Genomic DNA, 27,500 nt, shown 5'->3' on the forward strand with positions numbered 1-27,500 from the left:
CTTTATTACAGTTATTCAGATGTCATTTGAACCCTTGTATTTTCCAGCTGCGATCGATCGAGCACGACCTCTCATAATAGTTATGTTCATTTTGTGCTCCTCTTACAATGTGTTTTGGGATGTTCCTACCTTTTATTCATCCAGCAGAATTTATAGTAGGACTTAAAACCAACAACCTACGAATGGCGGGTGTTATTTGCAGCAAGATTCAGTCTGTGCTTCGATACAGATTGTGAGCCATTGAGTTCATTCACGATCAGTAGGGTGAGTATGCTGATTCTGGCTCACTTTTCCCCATGTTAGTGATTGGGGGATTTTCAGCGATTCATATTTTTTTCCCTAAAAAATAAACCCCCTATTCGCCCAAGGTATATTTATTTGTCTCCCCTTTTAACCTTGGGGCACTCTATTCAAATAACCAATGCAACAAGATAAAGATTTGTTCAAGTAGCAAAGTAGTAATGTGATTTGTTAAAGGTGATTCTGAAGAAATATCTGAAACATGTAAGCCTAGGGACACTCTTTTTCAAATAACCAATGCATATTGTTTTGCTCACTCATTGAACCAATAAACATTTGTTCATTCTCAAATTCCTTCAATAGTTTAATTTTCTTTGCACAATAATCCCCATCTAAAATATTTAAAAATAAAACATTTGAATCTTTATATTTTTCAAGATACCCCTTTTGTGTCATAATGAAATGATAAACTTCTCTCATTGATCTCATCTGACCACCCCGTGAGTTGCATATCATTTTGAGATTGTAGTAAATTATTTTTCCATTGTTCAATTGATAACCATCAAAGTTTTCAGTCCATTCAAGGATATTTATTATTTTCTTTACATCCTCTAACTTATTGGTTTTTAAATTGATTCGCTTATTTGTTTTAGTTACCTTTGTTTTAGTTATTTTTTCAATAAGACTTATTTGATATTTATCACATTCATTATGTTTTCCATTTATATACCAAGACTGAGATTTTCTCCACTCTTTAGTTTGATTAATACTTGGTTCGACCATTTATATGTTGTGAAAAACGCGGCGGTAGCCCTTAAAAACCCGAACCCATCTTCCCATCGTTAAAACTTGTTGTCATATGGAACACAATCTATTCTATTCACTCTATCATACAATATCCAAATGGAACACAATCTATTCTATATACTCTATGATTAAATATTCACTCTATCATACAATATCCAAATGGAACACAATCGATTCCATTATCTAAAATAAATCTCATCATCAAAGGCTCCTAATGCCTTTTTATTTACTTCTTCACTATATATCTAATGTTTATAACTTCTTATTGTATTCATTTTCCTATATTCTTCTTTCTTATTCATCAAACAATTATAATAATTTCTAAAAGTTGTTGATTTCTTTATTACATATTTCTTTATTCCCTTTAACCTTTTATCAATCTGATCACCATACTTATAAGCATATGCCTTTGCTCTCAATCCAATAAACTCACTCATTACTTTTCCACCCAACTCATCCTTAAACTTACCAATAACCTTTTCATTCTTTTTTGAAAATAACTCGCTCTTCTTTCTAAAATTACTTGTATCATATACTCCAATATTTTTCTTCATATCTTTATAAACATCATCAGTTTTTATATCTAGAATAAAACTATCAGTGTCCATATACAACAATGAAACATTTTCACCATACTCTTTCTTTAAGTCATTATACAAATAATCGTACATCAATATCTTTGATAAATCAAGAACTGCTGTTCCAATATAAATTGGTTTATCCATGACAATACTTTCCTTTTTCATATGAATAGCAGAAAAGTTCTCTGAAAAAACCTCTTCTCTCTCAAAACTTGGTTTATTTATCAATCTAGAAGCTTCTTTCCAAGATGTTGCAAATCTAAATTTCCAAGATGTTGCCCGGTGTGTACCCCGGTCAGAATAGGTACACCGTATCCCTGCGTGTCGTAAAAGGCGACTAAAAGGGTTGGCGTCAGGAAGGGCATCCGGCCATAAAAACATCGCCTCAAAAGGAAACCATGATGAGTACAACTGATGGGCAGGGTACAGCCCGAAGTACCCCGTGGGGGTCCTCACCCCCTCTCGTTAAAACTCAAGGTGGTGAACCCGATCGAAGCAAGGGAGGAAATATTTCCATTTATGATGACCAATCGTCTGATGCCCCACGTGGAGATCGGTTTCTGAGGTTTGGTACATGGAATGTAGGGACAATGACAGGGAGATCTGGAGAAGTGGTTGAAACATTGGTCAGAAGAAGAGTGGACATATGTTGTGTGCAGGAGACACGGTGGAAGGGAAGTGGTGTGAGAATGGTGAAGGGAAGGCAGGGGCAGAAATACAAGTTTATGTGGCAAGGGTGCCCAGAAGGCATGCATGGTGTTGGTGTCATGTTTTCTGAGGATTTTGTAGAGAGTGTAGTGAGTGTGACTAGAGTGAGTGAAAGGTTGATGATGGTGAGAATCGTGATCGGAAATCTCTTGGTGAACGTCATCTCGGGATATGCCCTGCAGGTCGGTCGAAGCGATGAAGAGAAGAACATGTTCTGGTGTGCGACGGAGAACTTGATGGAAAATGTGAAAGATGAAGAAGTTGTTGTGGTTGGAGGAGACTTGAATGGACATGTGGGAAGGAGTCCAGATGGTTTTGAGGGAGTCCATGGGGGTTATGGATATGGTGTGAGAAATGGAGAAGGTGAAAGGATCTTGGAGTTTGCTGATGGAGCTGATTTGTTGATCTGTAATACTCAATTCCAGAAAGCGAATAATAAGCTTATTACATTCACGTCAGGTGGGTTGACGACAACCATTGACTACCTGATGGTGCGTCGGCGAGATAGGGGAAACCTTCGGGACACAAAGGTGATCCCAGGGGAGGAGACTTTCGCAGCACCACCTGGTTGTCTGCGATATAAGGGTGAAATGTGCGCGGAGAATTCGGCGCTGAAGTACCAACCGAGGATGAAGGTGTGGAGGTTGAAAGAGGCGACAGTGAAGGAAGCATTAAGAGAGAGGCTGAGTATGGTTGAAGATGATGTGGTTGAGCTTGAAAGTGGTTGGATGTCAATGAAAGATAGTCTATTGGGAGCCGTTGGTGAGGTATGTGGATGGACAAAAGGACCACCGAGGCACTCGGAAACATGGTGGTGGGATGATGAAGTTGGAAAGATGATTGAAGAGAAGAGGAAGAAGTTCAAGGAATGGCAAAAGGCAAAGGATACGGTGGAAGAAGCGGCTGCACATGAAAGTTATAAGGAAGCCAAGAAGGCTGCAAAGAAAGAGATTGCAAAGGCGCAGGAGGCCCATAGGAAAATGTTTGGAGAACGCTTGGATTTGGAGGAGGGTAAGAGAGCGGTATTCAGGATTGCAAAGCAGATAGCGAGAGAGAGATTTGATGTGACGGGGTTGAGTTGCTTGAAGGATGAAGTGGGACAAATCGTTGTGGATTCAGATGGAATTAAAGGAAGATGGAAGAGATATATGGAAAGGCTGTTGAATGTAGAAAATGAATGGGATAGAAACATCGAGAGTAAACCAGTTTTAGGACCAGCAGAGAAGATAACTGAGAAGGAAGTTGAGGAAGCTATAAGAGCAATGAAGAGTAGAAAAGCAGGAGGGCCGACGGGAGTTGTGGGAGATATGTTGAAGGCAGCGGGAAGTTGGGGTGTGAAGAGAATGACAGAGATCTGTAATCTGGTGGTGAAAGAAGGTCACATTCCAGTGGATTGGGAACTGAGTACCCTCGTCCCTCTGTACAAGGGGAAAGGTGACCCTCTGGACTGTGGCTCCTATAGAGCAATAAAGTTATTGGAGCATGGAATGAAGGTATTGGAAAGGGTGTTGGAGAAGAGGATAAGGAAGAAGGTAAAGATTGACGAAATGCAGTTTGGATTTATGCCAGGAAGAGGAACGACAGATGCAATTTTTATTGTAAGGCAGTTGCAGGAGAAGTACATGGAGAAGAGGAAGAAGTTGTTTTTTGGGTTTGTTGATCTGGAGAAAGCATTTGATAGGGTTCCACGTGAAGTTATGACATGGGCATTGAGGAAGTTAGGAGTGGAGGAATGGTTGATCAGAGTAGTGATGGCCATGTACGAGAGAGCACGCACAGCTGTAAGGACGAAGGATGGGAACAGTGGTGAGTTTGAGGTGAGGGTAGGAGTGCACCAGGGGTCGGTACTAAGTCCACTTCTATTTGTAGTTCTGATGGAGGTGCTGGCTCGGAGGGTAAAGGAGGCTTTACCGTGGGAGCTGCTGTATGCAGATGATCTGGTGTTGATTGCACAGAGTGTGGATGGACTGAAGGAGAAGATGAACAAGTGGAAGGAATGTATGGAGGCAAAAGGTTTTAAGGTGAATATCGGAAAGACGAAGGTGATAGCAAGTGGTAAAGCATGTGGTGAGGTGGAAAGGACTGGGAAGTGGCCGTGTGCTGTGTGCAGGAAGGGTGTCGGAGTGAACTCCATTCAGTGTACAATGTGTGCTGAATGGGTTCATCGAAAATGTAGTGGGGTGAGAGGGTCATTAACCAGTGTGGCAGCTACATTCAAGTGTAAGGTGTGCATTGAGGGAGCGGCAGATGAAGGAATTGTTGAGTTGGATCTTGGAGATGGTGTGAAGCTGGAAGGGGTGAAAACATTTTGCTATCTCGGAGACATGCTGAATGGAGAAGGTGGATCAGACTCTTCGACGGTTGCTCGAGTGAGATGTGCATGGAAGAAGTTTCGGGAACTGAGTGGCATGCTGACAAAGAGGGGAGTGTCGTTGAAGCTGAAGGGAAAGGTGTATGCTACATGTGTGAGGAGTACGATGATTTATGGGAGTGAGACATGGGTACTGAACATGGAGCAGCAACAAAGGCTGGAAAGGGTGGAAATGCGAATGGTTCGGTGGATGTGTGGAGTATCGTTGAGAGAGAGGAAGACAAATGATGACTTGCGGAAGATGATGGGAATAGAGTCTGTGATGGAGGTTGTGAAGAGAAACAGGTTGAGATGGTTGGGTCATGTGTTGAGGAAGGATGAAAGTGACTGGGTGAGAGGAGTGTTTGAAATGAGTGTAGTCGGAAGTAGAGGATGGGGAAGACCGAGAAAAACTTGGCTAAATGTGGTGGAAGAGGAAATGTGGGCAAGGGGATTAAGAAGGGGAGATGCAGAAAACAGGGTAAAGTGGAGAAGATTGTCATGGGGCCCGCAAGGCTAACCGCTGCTTTAGCGGGGAAAATGGCCTTTAAATGCTTGTGTGTGTGTGTAGGAATTTTAGCTACTCTCAACCAAGCAGATAAATATTGTCTCAAGTTTCTTTGATGCAAAACATATCCCTCTTTATCATAGAATGTTGTTAATAACTTTTCTGTTGATTTACCTTTCATATTAATACTTTTATGATAATCACTTAACCATTCTTTCTTTGGGGTTTCTTTCTCACATGCAAAAGGAAGGTCTTTATGCTTATTATGAAGATCACTCGGGTACCTCAAATCAACTTCAAAATAATAACCTTCTTCTTCCTCATTCAATTCCTCTTGAGAAGAAATAACAATATTCATCAAAGACTTTTCATAATCCTTTTCTTCCACCCACTCAAATTTACCATAAAGCAGAGATTGAGACATTGCCCATCCATACAAATTATTAGCATCAAAATACATCAAATAATTACTATCTTTTTCACTCTCATAATTTGGAAGATATTTATTATTTGCTTTAGCATATCTTTTTGAACATACTTGTGATATTCCACCTCTCTTAGACTTCTCAATCATCAAAAGCATATCTACATCACTGATTAAATCTATATCTTGTTTTGTCATTTTCAACATTGCACTCCAAGCTAAACCAGGAGCTGTGAAATACTGGGCAGCATCTAATCCACAACAATTTTTATTATGACAGAGTGATCTAAAAGCTTCAAACACATCAGCTAACAATAAAACATCTGTTTTTAGATACAAATCATGATATTCTCCAAGGTTCTTTATCTTAAATATTTTCCAAATTTCTTGTGTGTGTTTATATTACTTATCACTTATCTCTTCTTCATAAAGGTTATTATAGAAACTTTCTTTTGAAGGAAGTTGTGTTTCTTTAAATCTCATAAATGAATCCATATAATCATAAGGATAAATTCCCTAACTTCTAAGAATTTTCGCTTTACTTTGAATTTCATTCCTTGTTTGAATTTCCTCTATAGTTAGAATTCCCTCTTTAATCAGAATTTCATCTATAATCAGAAGTTCCTCTTTAGTTAGAATTTCCTCTTTTGGAAAGAATGAATTAAGATTTGGAAAAGAGCCCGTGGAGCTTAGATTTGATGCTCGGTTGGCTTGTGGTGTTCCCATAAACTTGTAAGAATCTAGAAACCTAATACGAGTGAAAGGTTTTGTGAATATCAATTTTTGTAAATGAAATATACTTTTGACTTGTGTTTGTTATGGCAGAAATATTCCCCGGTGTTTTTGAAAGTTCATTTATAAATAGATGTGTATCATAGTTGGCGCTGTTGTGAAGAAAGACTGGAATAAAAGAAGGTAATTTATAATTAAGATTACAACAGGAATGAGCGGGACCTCTATATTTACCAGTAAGATGACAATGATCCCTAACTTTAGACTCCTTAATTTACTCCTCACAAATATGACAGATATTGTTCTTTCGAAATTCTAATTTTTCTTCTTCGGTTAATTCCATCGGTCCATTTGTTTCTTTCATTAATTTAGTTAGTCTTATACAATCCTTTTCTCATCGTTTTACAAACTCTTGTGAAGCTTTTTTTTCCACGATAATGTTCAAGTTTATTATACTTTTCTCCAGCAGATGATTTGATATAATAACAGAAACCACAAGGAATATGTTTTTGATATTTATTTGTATGTGATTATTTTGGATTTGGAGAAGCAGTATTTATCCTTTTAAGGATACATTCAAAATCAGCGTATATCACAAATGGGTGCATGATAGATTTATTATAATCTTCAAAAGAAATCTTTTCGCCAGGTTTAGGCATTGTAATTACAGCTGATTTTTGATTACTACAATATTTTGAATGTTGTTGTAATCGTTCTTTTGTATGAAATGAATTAAGACATCGCTTTCAAGGATATATTTTGTTTGCTGTTCTGAATACCTGAGAAGAGATTAATCTTGATAAATTATTGATGTATGTGTAATGTGAATTCTTTCCAACACTAAAATATAAAAGATCAATGTGTGTTTCTTCATTTTTATTGTTGTTTGAAATTTTTAATATTTGAACTTTGTTTGTATCTGTTAATCCATACACATTAATGGAAAGATTATTCTTTTTCTCAAATTTAGGAATATCTGTTAGTAGCATTGGGAATTTAAAATCTTTAATGTCCAAGGTATTCTCATATTTAATATATTGTTTTACTCTTTCTGAATTACATTTTGATGGATGGAAGTGAGCAAGAACAGACCAGAGAAAACATTTATTATCATTGTTCTTAATATTAACAACTGCCTTCTTTAGTTTTATTTCTTTTGGTAATTCAATAAAAGAAGAAGCTTTAAGAGGGTTTGATTTTAGAATGTGTATATCTAAAAAGATGATTTTTTAATATTAAATCCACTTCCTACCACTGTATTATCGACATCCTCCTCTTATCTTGATAGTTCTTCATAAACCGCACTATTCAAGAAATCTTGAAATGATGTTATAAAATGAAGATCTGTTCTCATATTAGGATTTTGTTCTTCATCTTGTCTTTTCATATTCATTTTCACTCCCATATAAAACTTTAAAGTTTTCATTTCTTTTAATGTCTTTTTATAACTTTTTCAACATCAGGTTTCACTATTTCAATTGATTCAGCTATTGATGATGGACCGGGTTCTCCAAATTGAAAAATCCTTATTTTTATATGCCCTTTAAATGCCCTATCAGTGTTTTCAATATAATAGTCTCCCTTTAATTTAAACTCATTTTTCTTGTGTTTTTGTGATTGAAGGTGATTCTCATAACTACTCTTCAAAACACCCTTTGAGCAGATATCACAATGTTTTCTTTGCAACTCAAGAGGAGATATTTGTTTGAAAAGATTGAATGTGTGTTTGTTGGTTTGAAAGTGTTTTTTATAATATTTATATTCGTGATTACAAACATCGCAGTACGTTGTATTCACCATATTTATATAATAAAACTTTGCTTAAACTAAAATTTTCTTGATGAAAATTTTGTTTAATTTATAGGTGAATCTGTGCTTCAAACTATTTTTTCCTCCAACTTTTTCACGTAATAAATACAATGTTTCAAGACACAAAAGACAAGTTTCAATCAATCTCTTCATTTGTTAAAGATACTGAGAAATATGTCAAGGATGTAAAATTGAACAAAGATAAATATAACAACTATTGGATAAAAACAATTATGGCGAATAATATGAGTTCTTCAATTTCCTTCATTGGAAGGGCTTTTAGTATATCTTGAAGAACATCAATTAAGGTATCTCTAACAAAAGTTTCTCCTCTCCTTCTGGCAATATATTCAAAACTAGAAAAAGCAATGAAACAAGAAAAAGTATCAAAAAATGATAACCTTATGGATGAAGCTTTAGAAAGAAAAGATAAGACCATCTGTAATATGCAAGGAGAAATTTGTATTTTTTTCAACAACCCTAAAGATATAAATCCTGATGAAATTAAGGATGTTAATATATCAGGTGAAATGACATTTCGTTCAATTGTAGTTAAGGATCATTTTAAAATTACCTTTAATATAAAAAAGTAGCAGTTGAATCTGGTAATGAAAAAAAGTATATAGATATCGATGGTAATGTTTTTTTCTACTCATTAAATGTGAGTCAATATTCAACTGAAGATTTTGAAGATTATGAGAGTGATTATGATACCGAGAGTTTGCACTCAAACGACAGTTATGATACCGAGAGTTTGTTTTCAAATGATAGTTATGAAAGTAGTTTTATAGGTGATTCCGAAGATGAATTTCAGTTTAAGTAAAGTTTTACTTTATAACTATGAATCGTTTACTCGATTTTGAGACTCTTGAATTCCCTGATTCTCCATATGACAAATTTGAGAATTGTCCTGCATGTGAAAGATGGGGATTAAACACAGAGTCAAAAGCCTATAAACAATGTATATTCTGTGATTATCTTCTCATTAATGAGAATAAAAAATATAAAAAGGAAAATAATTCTTTTAGATTTACACCAAAAATGAATTACTTTACAAGATTGATTAGAGAAATGAATGTAAAATTTGAGGGTGATAACACACCTTTCCGTACAAGGGAAGAAACTGAACGTATTAGAGAAATGTTCAAAGGATTGTTGTTATATATTATTCATGGATGTGATTTTCAGGGAAATATCAACACAAGATATTGCATAAATAAAATAATGGATTATCTTGAAATTAAACCTGAACTTAGGATAAAATATAGAGTTTCTAAAAAAAGCTAATAATATATTAAATAACCTGTTTTCCAAATTTATAAATGAATGATTTTTTACCCATTTGGGAAAATAAGATAAAATTTAACAACCATAAAAATCTCCCAAATTCATTAAGATGCCTCATAGTTGGTTCAAGTGGATGTGGAAAAAACAGCTTACTTTTAAAGATGCTCCTTACTCCCAACTTTTTAGATTATGATAATTTAATAATTTTCACAAAGTCGAGTTTTCAACCAGAGTATCCACTACTCTCACAAGGTTTTAATGCTGGTCTTCAAAAAGAAGATATAATCGGTTTATTTAAACTTCAAAAAAACCTAAATGATTATAACATTGAAGATATAATACAACTATTTTGTGATACACAGAGATGTAAAAAGAAATCAAAACCGATAACTTGTATTCTTCGTGATAATACGGATGATATACCGTCTCCCCAAGATTTGGATAAATCTAAAAAGAACCTCGTTATCTTTGCTGATTGTGTTCATGATAGAAACCAAACGGTAATGGACAGCTATTACACAAGAGGGAGACATTCTTCTTGTAATTGTATTTATCTTAGTCAATCGTACTTTCAACTTCCTCGTCGTTCCATCAGAAACAATGCCAATACTTTTATTTTATTCAAGTTAAATTAAATAGATATAAACAATTTTTGGAGAGACAATTGTTCTACATTATGTAGTAAAAAGGATTACATGAAACGCATGACTGAAAAATATAAATATATTGTTGTGAAACTAGATGAGACATTAAATGATATTTTCCAATAAATAAATGGATGCGAAAGAAAGAGCAAGAAGATTTAGGGAACATCAAGAGTTGGTTTCAAAAGTTGTAAAACAACAGGAAGACATAAAGAAGAAACGCAGACAAAAACTAATGGGTGAAGAAGCATTTGAAGGAAAACAAGAGAAATTTTTTAAACCACTTTTAAAAACTTCCCAAGAAAAAATTATCGATGTTTCCACAGTTCCCACAATAAAATATACTCCACGAAAGCTCCAAATGTTGAAAGATTTCAGTCAAATGACGGAGGAAGAATTAGAGCATATAGGAGAATTAGAATATGATGATGAAGGATTATTTCAACAACTGGAAGAGATGAATCGACCCCCTGATTATATTGTGAATGCTCTTCAAAACAATGAATATTCAGCGGATTCATAGACCAAAGCAGGACTCATTCCAACAGAACAACCAGCAATATTTCATCTTGTTCAAGAAAAGGTATTGATTTTTTTTATATTTTTTTTTGTATACCTTGGTCGAGGCTCCTATGAGAGCAAACACACAACTCACAGCAAGGAGGCATGAGACAAGAGGGGCGGGAGTGGAAGGGACAAAACAGTGGGGAACAGACACATTAGGTGAACTGTGGAAGGGAGAGGGATGGGGATGGGACGGGGAACATGGCGAAGAGAAGATGGACATTTCAGGTACTTTCAGGAAGGAAAGCAGGAGAAATGAAGGAAGTGGGCTTGGGTGGATTATCGGGGGTAGAAAAGATCGAGGATTTGGATGGGGGAAGATAAGAGGTGGTGGTGAACAGCTGTTTTGAAAGCCTGGAGGGAAGAATGGGAAAGAATAGAGTGAGGAAGTTTATTCCAAAGGCGGGAAAAAGAGGAATGAAAGAGTGAAGATGAGCAGTGATTCGTGATTTTGGTAGTTTTACCAGAAGGGGGTTGTTGGCGGACCTTGAGCGCCCTGTGGAAATGTGGTGGGGACAAATCGCAGAGAGAGCAGGGGGGCAAGGCTGGAGAGGAGTCGGTAGAAGACAGAAAGACCACCGACCAACCTGCGGTGATTGAGTGAGAGGCCCAAAGACTCAGCTTCATTGCGGGAGATGCCGATGATCTTAAATGCCCTGGTTTCGACAGCGTTAAGCCGAGAAAGGTGGGAGGCAGGAGCACCAGCCCAGAGGGGAGAGCAGTACTCCATCAGGCTACGGACAAAAGCTTTGTAAGTGGTCAGGAGCTCAAGAGGGCCGAGGAAGGACTTAGCACGACGGAGGATTCCCAGTCGGCGACTGGCTTTTGAGGCGAGGTTGGAAATGTGACTTTCCCAGGAAAGGTCATAGCAGATAGTGAGACCTAGAAGCTTGAAAGAAAAGACTTCTTCCAGAGGATTGTTGAGAAAGTGGATGGGGGGGGGTTTGTAAACGGTCCTTTCGAAGAGACATAGTGAGAGTGTGAGATTTGTCTGGATTGAAAGACATGTTCCACGTGTTGGACCAGTTTGTGATTTTATCCAGATCTGCAGTGAGCGAAGAAGCTGCTGCTTGCCGGTCTGAGGGATGACAGATGGTACGGCAGAGGGTGGAGTCGGCGGCAAAGAGAAATAGAGGATTTCATGATGAATTAAGGTTCTTGAGTTCTGCTCAACCTCCTGTCAAACTAACTCCGAGATTAATGTTTCTTCTCACAAAAGATGGAAGATAAGGTTCAACTGTGAGCGATGAATCAAAGTATATTGATAAACCATTGGATATGAAAAATTATGATGATAAAGTATATATTGATCTGCTGAACACTCTAAATTATAGGGTTAGTATTTCTGGTAAAAGTAGGCAGAATGAGAAGGAGAAACACATTATTCAGGCTTTAAATATCGTAGGTTCAGATGTTAGTTTTCTTCCAAATGACCCATCACAATTAGTTGATAGACTGTTATTGTTGTTAGACAGTAAGAAGGCTGGAAATAACAATTGTTTTAATGAAGCATCAGCCATTTTAGACCAGTTGAAGAACATGAAAATAATAAATAAATATCAATATAAAGACATTTTATCTCATATTAAATAAGATAAGAAGCACAATCCTTAGTTTCAATTTCACAACAAGCGACCACACATCTTCATTCCCATACGCACTACAACTTGACACAACAAAAGAATATGAGGCATCTTTATTGTCCATGGAAACTTATAATACCTTATTTAATATAACCGAAAAAAATGACAAGTTTAGTTATCATCCTGGAAGTGGATGCAAAACGATAACAGTCTCACCCGGAGCATATGAGATTTCTCAAATATCTTCCGAAATTTCTCGTCTGATGAAAGAACAGGGTGATGAACCAAAAAATATTGTAATAGACATTCAAAAACATACTTCAAAATCAACGATTAAACTTAAAAATAACTACAAGGTTGATTTCACAATTGATAATTCATTTCGAGAGTTATTGGGTTTCTCCTCAAAAAAGATTGAAACTAATGGGACGTTTTACAGTGATAATGTCATTGAAATATCCTCAGGAATAAATTCGGTGTTAATTCACTGTGATTTGATTGATGGTGCTTATATGATGGAATAAAAACAAATACAATATTTTCATTCAGCACATACTCAACCCCAATTGGTTACAAATTCAATATGGAACCCAATAATTTGGTTTATCTCCCTGTGTCAGGAAAAACCATACACGAGTAAATTTTAGGATAACCGACCAAGATAATCGTATGATTTCTTTTAATGGAGAAGTTATATCCATCAGATTCACCTACGTGAAGTTTTCCAATAAATAAATACGATGGTTATTGTGAGGAAACACGAGTTGGGAAAATATAAAATAATTACAGGGGATGGGATGTTCCTTTCCCCATACTACAAGGGCGAAGGTATGTATCTTGGTAGAGGATACTATAAACCAAGGAGACAAAGGGGTGTCGGACATCAATTTAGAGGAGATGGGATAATTGATACTCTAATGGGTATCGGTTCAACTATTCTTAAACATAAAGACCTAATTGGTTCAACTGCTTCTGCTCTGGGAAATGTAGCAGGTGCTATAAAGAGTATAAAAGATGCCTAAAAGGAATCTCATAAATTACAAGCAATAAAAGAAATTAAGAAAGGCAAAACTCAGTTGTCTCCCCAAGAACGACAGAAAATAATTTGAATACTTGGATCAGGGTTTCAAAAGTTTTAACATCTTTTTTCCTCAATAAATACAAGTATAGAAGCAATTAATCGTATCTATGATTTGGATGATACTATTATCATCTCAAACTCCAGTAAAAAAGAAGATTACTTCAAGGTAAATGCAATAACTGGAACAGACTGGAATGCAAATGGTACAAAAAGTTTTGAAATAGAAAATTAACAAACCTATTTGAATCTATCCGAAAGTTTCTTGTTGTGTAAATTTACATTCACTAAGGCTGGGAATAACACAAATGCGACACTCATAAATGATTTCTTCTGGAAAATGTATGATAGTGTTCGTTTGTACATTGGTACACAAGAAGTTGAAGCGGTTGATTATGTCTCTGCTTTATCTGAAATGATGAAATTTACACTATATTCATTCGGTGATAGAATGGGAAAGGGGGCTGTCGAAGGTTTTATTCCTGATATGTCAATGGGAACAAACACAGACCCTGGATATAATCAAAGGAAAGGAATGTATAATGATGATACAAAAGCAGGTAATAGTTTTACTGTGGCAGTTCCTCTTAAAGGTATATTTGGATTTTGTGATCATGATAAAGGTCTGTATGGTCTTAAAATTAGATTTCAACTACAAAGGAATGATCATGAAAATAGATTACTTTTTGGTGTTGCTAGTGCTTTTGGTGATCAGAATAAATTTGTAATTGATGAAATGAGTTGGTATATTGGTGAATTTACTCCTAATCTTAAAACAGAAGAGATGTTGAATAGAAGACTTAACTCAAATAAACCACTTGGTGTATCATATCTGAAACGAAGATTTCAACACGTTAAACTCAACCAACCCACTTACACGTGGAATTTGGGTGTTCTGGAAGGAAAGCCGCGATATCTGTGGATCATTTTTAAAAAGTCAGATGGTGATACTGCGACTGATAAGAATAATGCATTGAGTGATAATGCTCAGGTGAAACAACTTCGTGTTTCTCTAGATGGAACATTTTACCCACAAAATAGATTGGAAATTAATTGGGAAAAAAAAGATTTTGCTGAAGCATACAAGTCTTACAAAAGGTGTGTGAAAGTAATGGAAATAAAGAACCTATTTTGGATATGACAGCATTTAAAAGTTTGTATACAATCTATGCGTTTGACCTGAGTGCTCAAAAGGAAACTATAAAGTCTAATCGAGTGGATACTTCCCTGTACATTGAAAGAGGAGAGAGTGAAGAAGTTGATACATATTGTTTGCTTTTGGAAGAAACGGAATTGCAGATTAATACAGATAATGGTGTGATGATTAGTCTCACATAATTTTTTGTTCAATAAATGAGTGGCAAAGTACCAACTGGGGTATATGTGAATCAAATCAATCTTCATGAACTATCATCTTGTGTTCAAAATCAAAAGCCTTGAACGATTAACGTTAATACAATTCAGAGAAAAGGAGCAGTAAGAATTGATGTTTTGCTCACAAGAGATCACGTTAAAATCTTGAATGATACTGGCTCACTTAAAATTAAAATGACAAAACTATTGTTGAAAAAATATTCAATAAGAGAGACGAGTGGAGGATTTCTCCCATTTCTAATTCCTTCATTTGCTGGTTTAAGTGCGGTTGGAGCATTGACGGGTGGTATTTCAACAGCGGTGAAAACTGCCAACGAAAGGAAGGCTCAACTCCGGGCTCAAAAAGAATTGGAAAGACAAAACAAAGAGTTGGAGAAAGAAATAAGTGGAAGTGGTGTAATTGTAGATTTTGCTGAAAAACTTGAAGGTCTGCCTGATAAAGCGAGATTCTTCGTTGGAGATATGCTTTCTTCCATCACACAAGCAGGTGTAAAATTAACTAAAAGAGGTCATGGATTATATCTTTCTCATAAATAAATGAGCATTGATGAGTGGTTTAAAGAATTTGGAAAGAATACAACATCAAATTTACAACTTGTCAAATATTGTAAGAAATTAAAAATTCATAATGTGGTTATTTGTATGAGAGATGAATTAACAAACATGCCTAAACATACAAAGAATATTATTATGAACTTTGAAAATAATAATGGGAACGGTTCTCATTGGGTTTGTATTTTTAATTGTCAAGATAAATATTATTTTGATAGTTTCGGTCTTCCACCACCTGTTGAAGTCATAAAATTCTTCCAGAATGGTGTTTATCAAACCTTTCCAGTCCAAGAATTAAATTCCAAGTGCTGTGGTCAATTATGTCTATATGTGTTATTTCAACTCAACAAAAATAAAAATTTTTATGACATTATTTTTAATCTAATATAAATGACTTATGTTGGGAAAGATGGTTCTATCTTTGGTGTATTCCAAGAACTGGATATTGATTTTTCAAATTATTACACAAAGGCACAGGCTGAACGACATAAATATAATATAACCAAAAATATTAATATGAAAAATGCTTATAAATTAAAAAATTATCCAAGCCCGACTGATGCGAATGACTTGGTGAGATGAAGCGATTTGTCACAATACATATCCTAAAATAAAACGGCCGTGTATTCCAAAGATACAGAAGTGTTGATTTTATCTCCAGGTCATACAGAATTCACAGTTCGAATTAAAATAAATTTTTATAAAGAAGGGCGTATTGTTTGCATGAGAATAGAACAATGGGGGTATGATATGAATGATTTAGGGTAGAATTGGTCATTTAAAATTGACCTAAAAGACCTGGAGCAATTAAATCAGTCTCGTAAGGAAGAATATTATCCACTTGGTATGGAGAATGAGTTTTGTGGAGCCACGATTATTAAACAACAAATAAAAGAATTTAATAAGGGTAAATATAATAATGGTTATTCCCTAGTTTATATCATGAAAACAGAAAAAAACAGAATTATATATAATTAAAACTGGTAAACCAGTAATCCCGGGCTTCAAGGCGTGCCTCCATTTTAACAAATTTCAACACTATCACCCACATGATATGGGTTTTCCGAGTTAGAAAGTTAGTTCAAGTCTGAAATGGGGTCCAGCTACGGGGTCCCTCATGTTATATCAATGAAGGATTGAAAAGCCCATAGCAATACATGATAAAGAAAGAAACGTCACATTGGACAAATCGAGGCTGGACAATTTTTTCAAGTCCCCAAAAAAGTGCAATAACTCCACATTTGCATATTAATGTAAATAGCGAACTTGTAGAACGTTAAAATATCTTCCAGAATCTATGGTCACTTTTTGTCTATCTTCTTTGGTTTTCATTTTACGACATGTCAAAAATGGGTGATTTTCAACTTTGGGGGGCTCTGGGGCCTCACTGTGGTAAAATACAGACATAGTGTAAACATATTTGGAGTCCCCTCGTCAAGGCCTATCAGAATCTTTCATTAAATTGTTTCAACTCTCATTTGCATATTTGGCATATTTAATGAGGCGAATCGGCATCATTTTAAATCATATAAATTAAATAACGATTTCAACCAAATTAACAACTTTAGATTCCCATACAACTTAGCAAATGTGTGCAAAAGATTGAGGCTGTCAGATTATCCCTTCTGGAGAAGAAGATGTTTTTAGGTTTTGGATAAAATCCAATATGGCCGCCATACCACGTGACCGACGTCATCAAATGTTTCACAGTATAAACTTCAGGTAGTAAGTAATTTTCCTGTTAAGTTTTGTTGAATTTCATCTGACAGTTTTCCCTCCAGATCCGCCACAAAATCGTTCAGTAGAACATAAAAACGCCTTTAATAATAATAATAATACGAACGATTTCAAGAGAGCTTCAGCCATGCTTGAAGCCCTAATAAGTAGGGAAATACAAAATGATTTAACTATGGGAAGATGGGGAGGTGTTTCGTGTCATAATATTATTCTAACATATTTCTCATACATAAATGACGGCAAGAAGGCTTCAAGAAAATTATCATTTCTGTGTCCAAGCATACCTTCAAGAAAAGGGTATTCAGTATTTTAATAAATATGTTCTACAACATAAGAGTGAGGTATTTTCAATAAAAGATTGGCATTATGCTGATGTTGATAAACCGACAACTTTAGATTTAATTAGAATGTTAAATAATGAAAAAATTATAAAGTTAAGAAAATGTAAGGCTCTTTTGGAAATTCAAAAGAAATTTTATTGGTTTTCTGTTGCAAAAAAAATTATTTTGGATACAGGAATAAAAAGAAATCCTGATGAATATATGTATGCTATTCTATGGCGTGTAAGCGATTCAAGGATCGAAGGGGACGAGGAAGTTGAAGAGAGAGAAGAGAGAGAAGGAGAGGTAGAAGAAAGAGAAAGAGGAAAGGGAGAAGAAAGAGAAGGAGGAGAGAGAGAAGAAGGAGGAGAGGGAGGAGAGGGAGGAAAGAGCGAGACTGAATAAATATCAAAATATGGAAACCAGTGAGATTAAAAAAAGATTGGTGGGATTACAGAAAATAACTCAACCCACCGAGGAGGAAAACAAAGAATTGACAAGTCTATTAGCAGTATTTTCGACAAGACCGTTGACATCGTTTTCATGGAGAGGATATTGATGTTAATTAAAGTTTTTTTTTATTTATCCTTGAATAAATGGAGGAGAGAGTGAAGGCATTTCTAATGATTCTTTATGTTTTAAAAATTAAGATTCAAATGTGCATGTTGGAAACTAAAAAGGTTTTTGCACTCTGTCGGAATTTTTCTCATAAATAAATGAGTTATTGTCTCAAATGTAAAAAGAAAACTAATACTAAAAATATCTCATATTTTAAAAGTAAAAATAACAGGGTTATACAAAAAGGTTTATGTTCGGTGTGTGGTTCAAAAAAAAAATCAATTATCTCCAAACACAAACTCGGAGGAGATATACAAAAGTTTTTATCAGGAAGTAAATTTACAACTACTGGAATACCGGGGGAATTACATCTACCAGGGTATTCTTTCTGTGCTCCAGGCACAAACTTGGATAAAAGATTAGATGAGGCAGACAATCCTAAACCATGGAGCAAACCCATCAATAGGGTTGATGAAGTTTGCATGAGGCACGATATTGATGATGGGAATACCACAACTTTGGAAGAAAAGCATGAAGCCGATAGAGAAATGTTGTATAATTTGTCTCTTATACAAAATCCAACCTTGAGAGAAAAAGTTGATCGGTTCATCGTGAAGAAGATGATCAGTGCTAAATTGAAACTTGGACTTGGAAATTCAAAAAACTTATAGGCTCGAATGATGTCATTAAGACTGAAGAGCAATTCGCTGATGAATTACATAAACCAATATTCACAAAGTTTCAGAGAAGGAAAGTTTATTCCAAGGAAGTTGATTATATCTGGTCCGCTGATTTGATTGAACTCAATAATGATAAGGGGTACAAGTATGCTTTAACCGTTATTGATTTGAGGAGTAGATACGAATGGGTTGTGCATTTAAAAAACAAAACAGCTAATACTCTTATGTTAGCCTTTCAACAGATATTTAATAAAAGTAAGAGAAAACCTAAAAAAAATTGTGGACTGATGAGGGTAGAGAGTTTTATAACAAGACATTTATGAATTTTCTAAAAAATAAGAGTATTACATTATACAGTACCTTTAATGAAGGGAAGGCCGTTGTTGTTGAACGTTTTAATCGTACCTTAAAAGAGAGACTATATAAAAAATTCACACAACTCGGTTCACAACAATGGTCATCTTTTATTCAGGATATTGTAGATAAGTATAATGACACGATTCACACGTCAACAAATATGAAACCGTCAGAAACATTTACAAAATTAAAATATGAAAAAGAGATTAATGTTAGAAAATCTAAGTTCAAAGTTGGTGATATCGTAAGAATATATAGGTGGAAATCTCGTTTTGAAAAAGGTTATACAAAGAGATGGATGAATGAGCTTTTTAAAATTGTTGATGTTATAGATACGGTTCCTTGGACTGATAAGGTATATGATTTAGAAGGGGAAGAGATTTTAGGTTCATTTTATTCACAGGAATTACAAAAGACAAAGATAAATTGAAATTTTTTAGACTCCGCCTCTTTTTGACTCCGCCCACACAAACCCCACCCACATAAACCCCACCCCACACAAGCTCCACACAAAGCCCACCCCACACAAGCTCCACACAAACCCCACCCCACACAAACCCAACACAAACTCCAGACACAAGCTCCACCCACATAAACCCTGCCCACACAAACCCCACCCGCATAAGCCCTGCCCACACAAACCCCACCCACATAAACCTCCACACAAACCTCCACACAAACCCCACACAAACCTCCACACAAACCCCACACAAACCCCACCACACACAAACCCCCCACAAGCTCCACACAAAAACCCCCACCCCACACAAGCTCCACACACACAAACCCCACGCAAGCTCCACCCACATTCATCATATTCACATAATTAGTGATAAGTTAATTCGTTAATTCGTTCCCCACACACAGCATGTTTATTTAATTAAAAAATTCTCCACCCATCCACACAAGCTCCACCCATCCACCCATCCACCCATCTCTCCACCCATCCATTTATCCACACAAACCTCATCCACATAACCCTCATCCACATAAACCCCTCCCACATAAACCCTACCCACAAAAGCCCCACCCACACAAACCCCACCGAAGCCCCCACCCACATAAACCCCTCCCACACAAGCCCCACCCACATAAACCCTGCCCACATAAGCCCCACCGAAGCCCCCCCCACATAAACCACACCCACACAAGCTCCTCCCACACAAGCACCTCCCACACAAGCCCCACCCCCTCATCCCCCCGTGCACCCCCACCTTTGACCCACCACCTCCCTCATCCCACCCCCACCCTTCCCCACACACATACGGGGAGGGGAGGGGGTGGGATGAGGGGGTGATGGGTCGTTGGGGGAGCGCACCTACGCCCCCCCTCCCTCCCTCTCCTCTTCATGTCTTGATTCTTTTTTTGTAATTCAAAATCAAGTAATTGTAAACAAAACAAATATAATTAATCAAAATTGAAAATATTAAATATTCATTTGCGAGAATGTATAATCTTTCCCAGCAATCTTCTTCAGATGTCTTGTGATTTCGAAACTCAGACACCATATTCTGTTTTGAAACAAAAAGTGGATAATAATTACGTTTTATAAAGATAATAACATGGTAATATTAATAAGCCTGGTGTTGGTTCTAAGTTCAAGCCTCGTTGACCACTGAATTAACACACCAGGAGGCCGACTCAGCCTGTCATCCTTCCGAGGCCAATAAAATGAATTCCAGTGTACTGGCATAACCGTGTCCAAACTAATGATGCAACCAACATAAGGTGACATTCCAAAGAGAGAGTGATATTAATAAAAGAATAAATAAACAAATAACTAAATAATAATTCAGAAACATTTACCTCCAGAAAATCATATGTTGCACCAGATTGCTTCAACAGCTTATGTTGTGTGATCGAGCTGAAAAAAAAATAATAATGAGTCAAGGGTATAGATGGAGAGACAGGCAGAGAGATGTAGGTAGAAAGACAGACAGAGAGACAAACGGAGAGAGAGATACAAAGAGACAGTCAGGGAGAGATAGAGGGAGACAAACAGACAGGGACAGAGAGACACGCACACACACACACACACACACACACACACACACACACACACACACACACACACACACACACACACACACACACACACACACACACACACACACACACACACACACACACACACGCGTGTCTCACCGTTGGTTTAATTCATTCGAGATCAGAGGCCGTGATAAGACTTCGTACCAGTCATTAAAAATGTTTTTCAATTCTCTTCTAAATCATTGATGTCTTCAATAAGAGCATTAATTTCATGCACCTCATCGTGACATGTAAACTGCTCTTCTTCCAAGGGCCTGCCAGGAAAAAAAATATATCAGAATTATCACAATTTAATTTATAATCATTTGCTTCATCGTTAAAAGAGGAACCCATACACAAGCTCACCAACTTTGTGTTGAGCTGTTTTGTTCGTCGGAAGAAAGATTGTTCATGTCTCAGTTGTAAAAATGAAAATCCCGTCTGGCAGAAACTTTGTCTGGCGAATCACTTATAAGGCAACCATGAGGAAATTGCCTAATCATCGGGTGTGGCCACAGGAAATGACGCTTCGGGTGAGACAGCTTGGAAAATAATTGGACGATACATTCTCAAATAGTATGAATCATTTTCAAAACATAATTAAAATGCCCTTAAAAGATTTTGATTAAACTTGTGTTTAAAAGCCTGTTAGTGTTCTGATTTAAAATATAAACACGAGGCCTTGTCTCTCACAGAATAGTTCCTATTTTTTTTCACAGCATGACTGTGTTGCAAAACACTTCCTCATTTTCACGGTATGAACTGAAAACATTTGAAACAAAACTTTTTTTATGGCGTGGTTTATGCAAAAAATGATGTGCAACCCAGGGGGTGGTCAGATGAGATCAATGAGAGAAGTTTATCATTTCATCATGACACAAAAGGGGTATCTTGAAAAATATAAAGATTCAAATGTTTTATTTTTAAATATTTTAGATGGGGATTATTGTGCAAAGAAAATTAAACTGTTGAAGGAATTTGAGAATGAACAAATGTTTATAGGTTCAATGAGTGAGCTAAACAATATGCATTGGTTATTTGAAAAAGAGTGCCCCTAGGCTTACATGTTTCAGATATTTCTTCAGAATCACCTTTAACAAATCACATTACTACTTTACTACTTGAACAAATCTTTATCTTGTTGCATTGGTTATTTTAATCGAGTGCCCCAAGGTTAAAAGGGGAGACAAATAAATATACCTTGGGCTAAAAAGGGGGTTTATTTTTAAGGGGAAAAATATGAATTGCTGAAAATCCCCCATTCACTTACATAGGGAAAAGTGAGCCAGAATCAGTATACTCACCCTACTACGATCCAACTGACAATACAGCACCTCCACAGAACATTAACCACTAAATACGACCCCCTCGGGTACCTGTCTCCTATAACAGGTAGGGCATAGCTCATCATACAGGACCTATGGAGAGAGAAGCAAGGTTTGGATGCTCCAATTAGACACTGATATTAAGCAGGCATGGGAAAAGGATTGATTGTTCTCTTTAGGTACCATTCCTCGTTGTTCCACATATCTTATTGTCAACTCTACAGCTGACGAGGGGGAGCTACGTGTCTTCTGTGATGCATCCAAGAGCAACTGTGGTGCAGTTGCATACCTTTGTTTGACAGACTCAGACCAGGATGTTGAAGTCAGTTTTCTGGGCCAATCCATGGAGAATTGAAGCATCAACTCTGCATACCAAGACAAGAGCTCTTTACAGCCCTTGTTAGACCTTAATTCAGCCATCTGATTTAGAAAGAGCCCACCCCTCCTCACTCCAATGTCACTCACTGTCCAGTGACTCATCCCTACTGGCCTTGCTCCAATCAGACTCTTGCTGCTACAAGACTTTGTGGGTAGTCATGTCATGGAAATTGAGCCGAATGGCCATCAGCAAATTGCACTATATGGACAGGCAACACAATCTCGCCGATGACCTCACCTGAGGCAAACACACTGTCCGGGTTACAGTTGGACTGTGGAGGGAGCCATTAATCTCACTTTCTTTCAGAATCGCCTGACAAATGGCCAAAGCACCCCACTGCAACCAAAGCAAATGTAACACAATGAAGAGGAAGATATTTGACCTGAAGGACTGAGATAGCTGTGAGGTGTGGTGATACCATCTCTGACTGATTTCCAGTTGTTATTGGAGTCCATCAGGTGTGTGAACTGGCCCCCACACTTTTCAGCGATTGTGTGGACTGGATTCTGGGGAGGATGTCAGAGACATCAAGATGCAGTGCATTGTTTGGGAATTTCAAAATCTCTGACCTTGATTTCACAGACGATGCAGTCATCTTTACAGAAACTCTTGATATACTTTTGGGGGCCCTCATGGTGCTGATTGAGGAGTCGGAACTGCTGGGATTATTGGTTTCCTGGATCAAAACTCAGATCCAGGCTTTCAATGACATCTTGGATTTGACTGTCTTGTCTGTTCCTGTTTGCGGTGAGGATGTTGAGGTCACAGAGAGATTCACTTACCTTGGCAGTGATATTCATGTCTCCGCATGTTGTGAGACAGAGGTCGATAGACGTCTGGGTCAGAACTGGGGAGTCATGGATTCACTGGATCATGGGGTATGGCACTGTCGGTACCTGTTCAGAAGGACAAAAGTCCGAGTCTTCAGGTCCTTGGTGCTTCCAGTCTTGCTCGATGGATGTGAGACTTGGACTCTGACCAGGGATCTGGGATACCGATTTAACTCCTTCCGTACCAGGTCTCTTCGGCAAATTATTGGCTATCGCTGGTCGGACTTTGTGTCCAACAAGCAGTTGCTGAGAGAGCCTCATTAGTTTTGTTACCTGTGTAGTCCATGAGCATCAGCTGCGACTGGACATGGGGCTTGTTTTGCTGACACTGATCCTGCTCAACAGATTCTCTCAGCGATGGGGCCTTGTGTGTGGAGGAGATCAATGAGCTGACCATTGATCGTGGTTGCAGCAGGCTGATCGGCATATGAAGGAGATGGAGATGGGCCAGGCATCTGCCTGTGGGATGGCCAGACGCAGGCCTCTGGAGTACCGGCAGAAAGTGGATGCAGCGATGTGCTGCTCCTGCGCATGCTCCCATACCTGACCTGACCATCCATACATCCATTGGGGACCATACTCTGTGCATAGCGTTGGTGCTGCCTAAGCAGTCTCCTTGGCTATTGGGCACAAACCTGGACGGGTCGTCACTCCGACACAGGATACCTGCATGCTGGCACTCATTTTCCTGACCTTGGAAGGATGACAGGTCGAGTTAACCCCACCTGATATTAATTCAACAGCTGAGCAGGATTTTAACCCAGGACATGAAGATTCCAAGCCCGTCACGCTAACCAATAAGTCAACACCAGGCATACTCACCTCACCTTCAGTGTCAAATGCATAATCTGGCCAACTATGAGCAGTGATGTGAACTTTTGGGTGCTGACATGCGAGCTTATCAAGGAAACAATCCAAGTAACGGGACTGATCATTGTCAAGCACAGACAAAAGACTGAAAAATACAATTCAGACAGGTACAAACTGATGCCTTTCTCAAAGTCACTTCTCCATTCAAAAGCAAGGATTTCACACAGGATAGCCAATGATCAAGACTTGCTTCCAAATGTTGTTTTGAATCCTCGTTCATCAGAGTTGATGGCAGTTTGGGACCAGCAGATACAAACTTTTTTTTGTAGCATCCTGTCTTGTTATAGATAGGGCATTGCATTATGAAACTGATAATTGCTCACCTTGACGATCACATCTGCAGGTATAAGTGTGAAGACCAACAAGGCAAACCAGACAAAAGGAACTGCATTCTCCAAGGCTGATGAAGAGTACGCAAGCACCAGCAGAAGTGCCTCGAGAGTTAGTGTTGGAGGGCGAAGGCACAGGTTACAAGACTGGCAGACTTGACCCCAACCCATGATTATCGAAACAAACCTCACTTTGATTCACCTGTCATGAACTGTTTTGGTGAAACTACTGTGTTCATTGGTGACCAAAACGAAAATATATGGGGTGGAGTATTTCAATCCCTCACTACCTTTTATTTATTTACAGGAGTGAGGTTGAGCTAACAATGGGACAAACATAAAAGGAATGAATGAACAGAGAAAAAGAGGGAGGAGGGGATGAAACAATTAATTTATCATCTTGCTCTCTTGAATGAGGAACCGTCTCCCTGGGTTCATTCTCTCATTTTCCTGCCTTCTTCTTCTTCTTCTTTTTTTTCTTCTTCTTTATATTTTACTTCTTTAATGGTCACAAATATTCCAATGCTCTTGTGGGGTTGGCTGGGGAAATCTTGGCCCAGGTCTTTCATGAACCGGTCGGCGAGGCCAGACGTTTAACTCGGGTTAGGACAGGGATTTAAAATTTGTTCAGGGTGTTGGCGATCACGGTCCTACTCTTCACAAGGGACACCGTGGTGTCTTCAACTTCCACTAACTAATACTGGTAGATGGGGCGTCGAGTTTAACGTCCATCCGAGAGATGGCACACACACTGATTAATCATCCTGCCTGTGAAACTCCAGAATGACAACATGCCAACCTCTCGGGCCTACGCCATCCTGTGAACCCCATTCCCCTTGCTTGATGATTTCAAATACATTGCACGTCATGATCTCATGTTCTCACTCATGCACATCCATGGTATATTCTGCACACGCTCATTGTTTCCAATTCTGTTCCTCTCCGGACCACTGGTTTGTGGTTTTGTGTTATTCCTCCTTGTGTATATCCATCCCCCTCATGCCCCTCATAAGTTTGTGAACTTGCTGCCCTTTCTTGTTTAGCTCCTCCATGAACCTAAACTCTGTCAAAAAGCAGATGGGAAACAGCTTCGAAGCCATGTAAGGAATGGGGTACTTGTGATGTAAGGCCTTACCGAGGAAGTACCAACCCAATTGTTTGTAGTCTGGTCGGGAATCCAAACGGGAATCTGTAATTCTGGGATCTGTAGTTTGTCTAAGGCCTAGGTCACATTTGGCACTGCGGCCGTGGGGTCTCCAAAATCTGCGGCCACGAGCAATTCTACGGCGGCCGCAGTATTTCCACGGTCACACAATGTAGCAGTCACATATGTTTTTATTTTTCGGGTAGCCGCACGGCGTGTTTCTAAATTGTGGAGACCGAAAACGTGGGGGTGCCGTACGGTCTTTGATTTGATGTCCCACGGTGACCTTAGGGAGTCCCTGCGGCGGCAATATAATTTTCAAGGCAGACGCAAGGAGACCTCAAGGTGCCGGCAAGGCAACCGCAGGGGGGCCTAAGGCGAACGTGCGGCCAGACGGACGGTAACGAGTAGGTATATATACCAGTCCTTTTTTTACTGAAATAGAAATATACAGGTATATATAACTGAATATACTATAACTATAATATACCGTGGTCCCACAGAATCCGAACGGCCAAGCTGTTTGAACAAATTGGAATCCGAACAATTTTTTCGAGAAAGTTTGGCTCTAAAAATCCAATACATTTTAAAAAACCGAACAAAACGTAGCGTTCATGTTTGTTCACGTGTCTCCCCCACCTGTTCGACCCGCATCTTCGCGCTTTGTTCATTCAGTTCGTCGGTGGAAGTACTCAGTCACATTTGCTCTATGGCGAGGATACGGCGGCCGTACGCCCTCTGAATTGACAGAAACGTGCGGCGGCCGCAGAGAAACTGAGGTGGCCTTAGGGTGGCCCTACACTGTTTGGCTATATTTTACAGGCCGTAGGGGCGCCGTGGAATTATAACTGCGGAGTTATAACTTTTTTCATTTCTACGCTTGCCGTAGCAATTCGCCAAAGCCAAGCTATGACGTAGATGTGTTCCACGTCGACCGTACGTAGGGCGTACGGTGGGCTTGCGTTTTCCGTGCGGCTGCCGTAAGCTCTTCTTAATGAAAAATGAATTTTCCCAACCCCCAAAAAATTTCGGCACCCCCACGTTTTCGGTCTCCACAATTTATAAACACGCCGTGTGGCTACCCGAAAAATAAAAACATGTGTGACTGCTACATTGTGTGACCGTGGAAATACTGCGGCCGCTTTATAATTATAAGCAATTATAATTGCGCGTGTCCATACATTTTGTTGACCCTCTGGGCGCCGAGCCAAATGTGACAGGCCTTACCTCGTGTTTTCACCTTCATTTTTTTTTTAAATCATCTTGTGTTTTAATTAATAACAAAAAAAGCAATCCGATCACTTGGTGTGATGGACTGTCGGGCAAGGATTGAATTTCACAGCAAAACCGGTTGTAATTTTTAATAGCCATGATTACGTCAGCCCGATGCGTTTGATGAGTGATTGTGATTCTGGGGGCATCATGTTTGAGTTGCCCTGGGGGCAGCGCTCTCGCAGAGTGCGCGAGCGATCGAAACCCAGGCCGGAGCTCGAGCCTGTGTGGGCCTTTGGATGTGGCGATTGTACCAGTTTACATACAATACACCGCCACCGAAGGTCATTTACTCATCCTATTTTACCTTAAACATGGGGAATTTCAGTTTAAAGTGTCTTGAAAGTGGATTTTCTTTGGGTCCACTAACGGATTAATTCATTTTGCATTATTTCTTCTTGGGAAAATATTTTTTGAATCCGAACTTTTT

General features: G+C 38.2%; 1 protein-coding gene and 1 long non-coding RNA gene across 27 annotated transcripts in view; one reads left to right on the plus strand and one right to left on the minus strand.

Annotated features, from left to right (window-relative positions):
- Positions 1–27,500, plus strand: part of LOC147033690 (NACHT, LRR and PYD domains-containing protein 12-like) — a 1,146,930-nt gene that overhangs the window by 384,243 nt on the left and 735,187 nt on the right. The gene's annotated exons all lie outside the window — the stretch shown is intronic.
- On the minus strand, positions 19,832–21,382 carry LOC147033694 (uncharacterized). The gene is made up of 3 exons (XR_015055605.1): positions 21,039–21,382; positions 20,700–20,757; positions 19,832–20,404 (listed from the first exon to the last, which is right to left on the minus strand). It is a non-coding gene; the product is annotated as an uncharacterized LOC147033694 (long non-coding RNA).

Source organism: Eptatretus burgeri, chromosome 2, assembly GCF_056783735.1.
Source record: "Eptatretus burgeri isolate ZD-2024b chromosome 2, Ebu_testis_v1, whole genome shotgun sequence".
In the NCBI taxonomy this organism is placed as follows: Eukaryota; Metazoa; Chordata; class Myxini; order Myxiniformes; family Myxinidae; genus Eptatretus; species Eptatretus burgeri.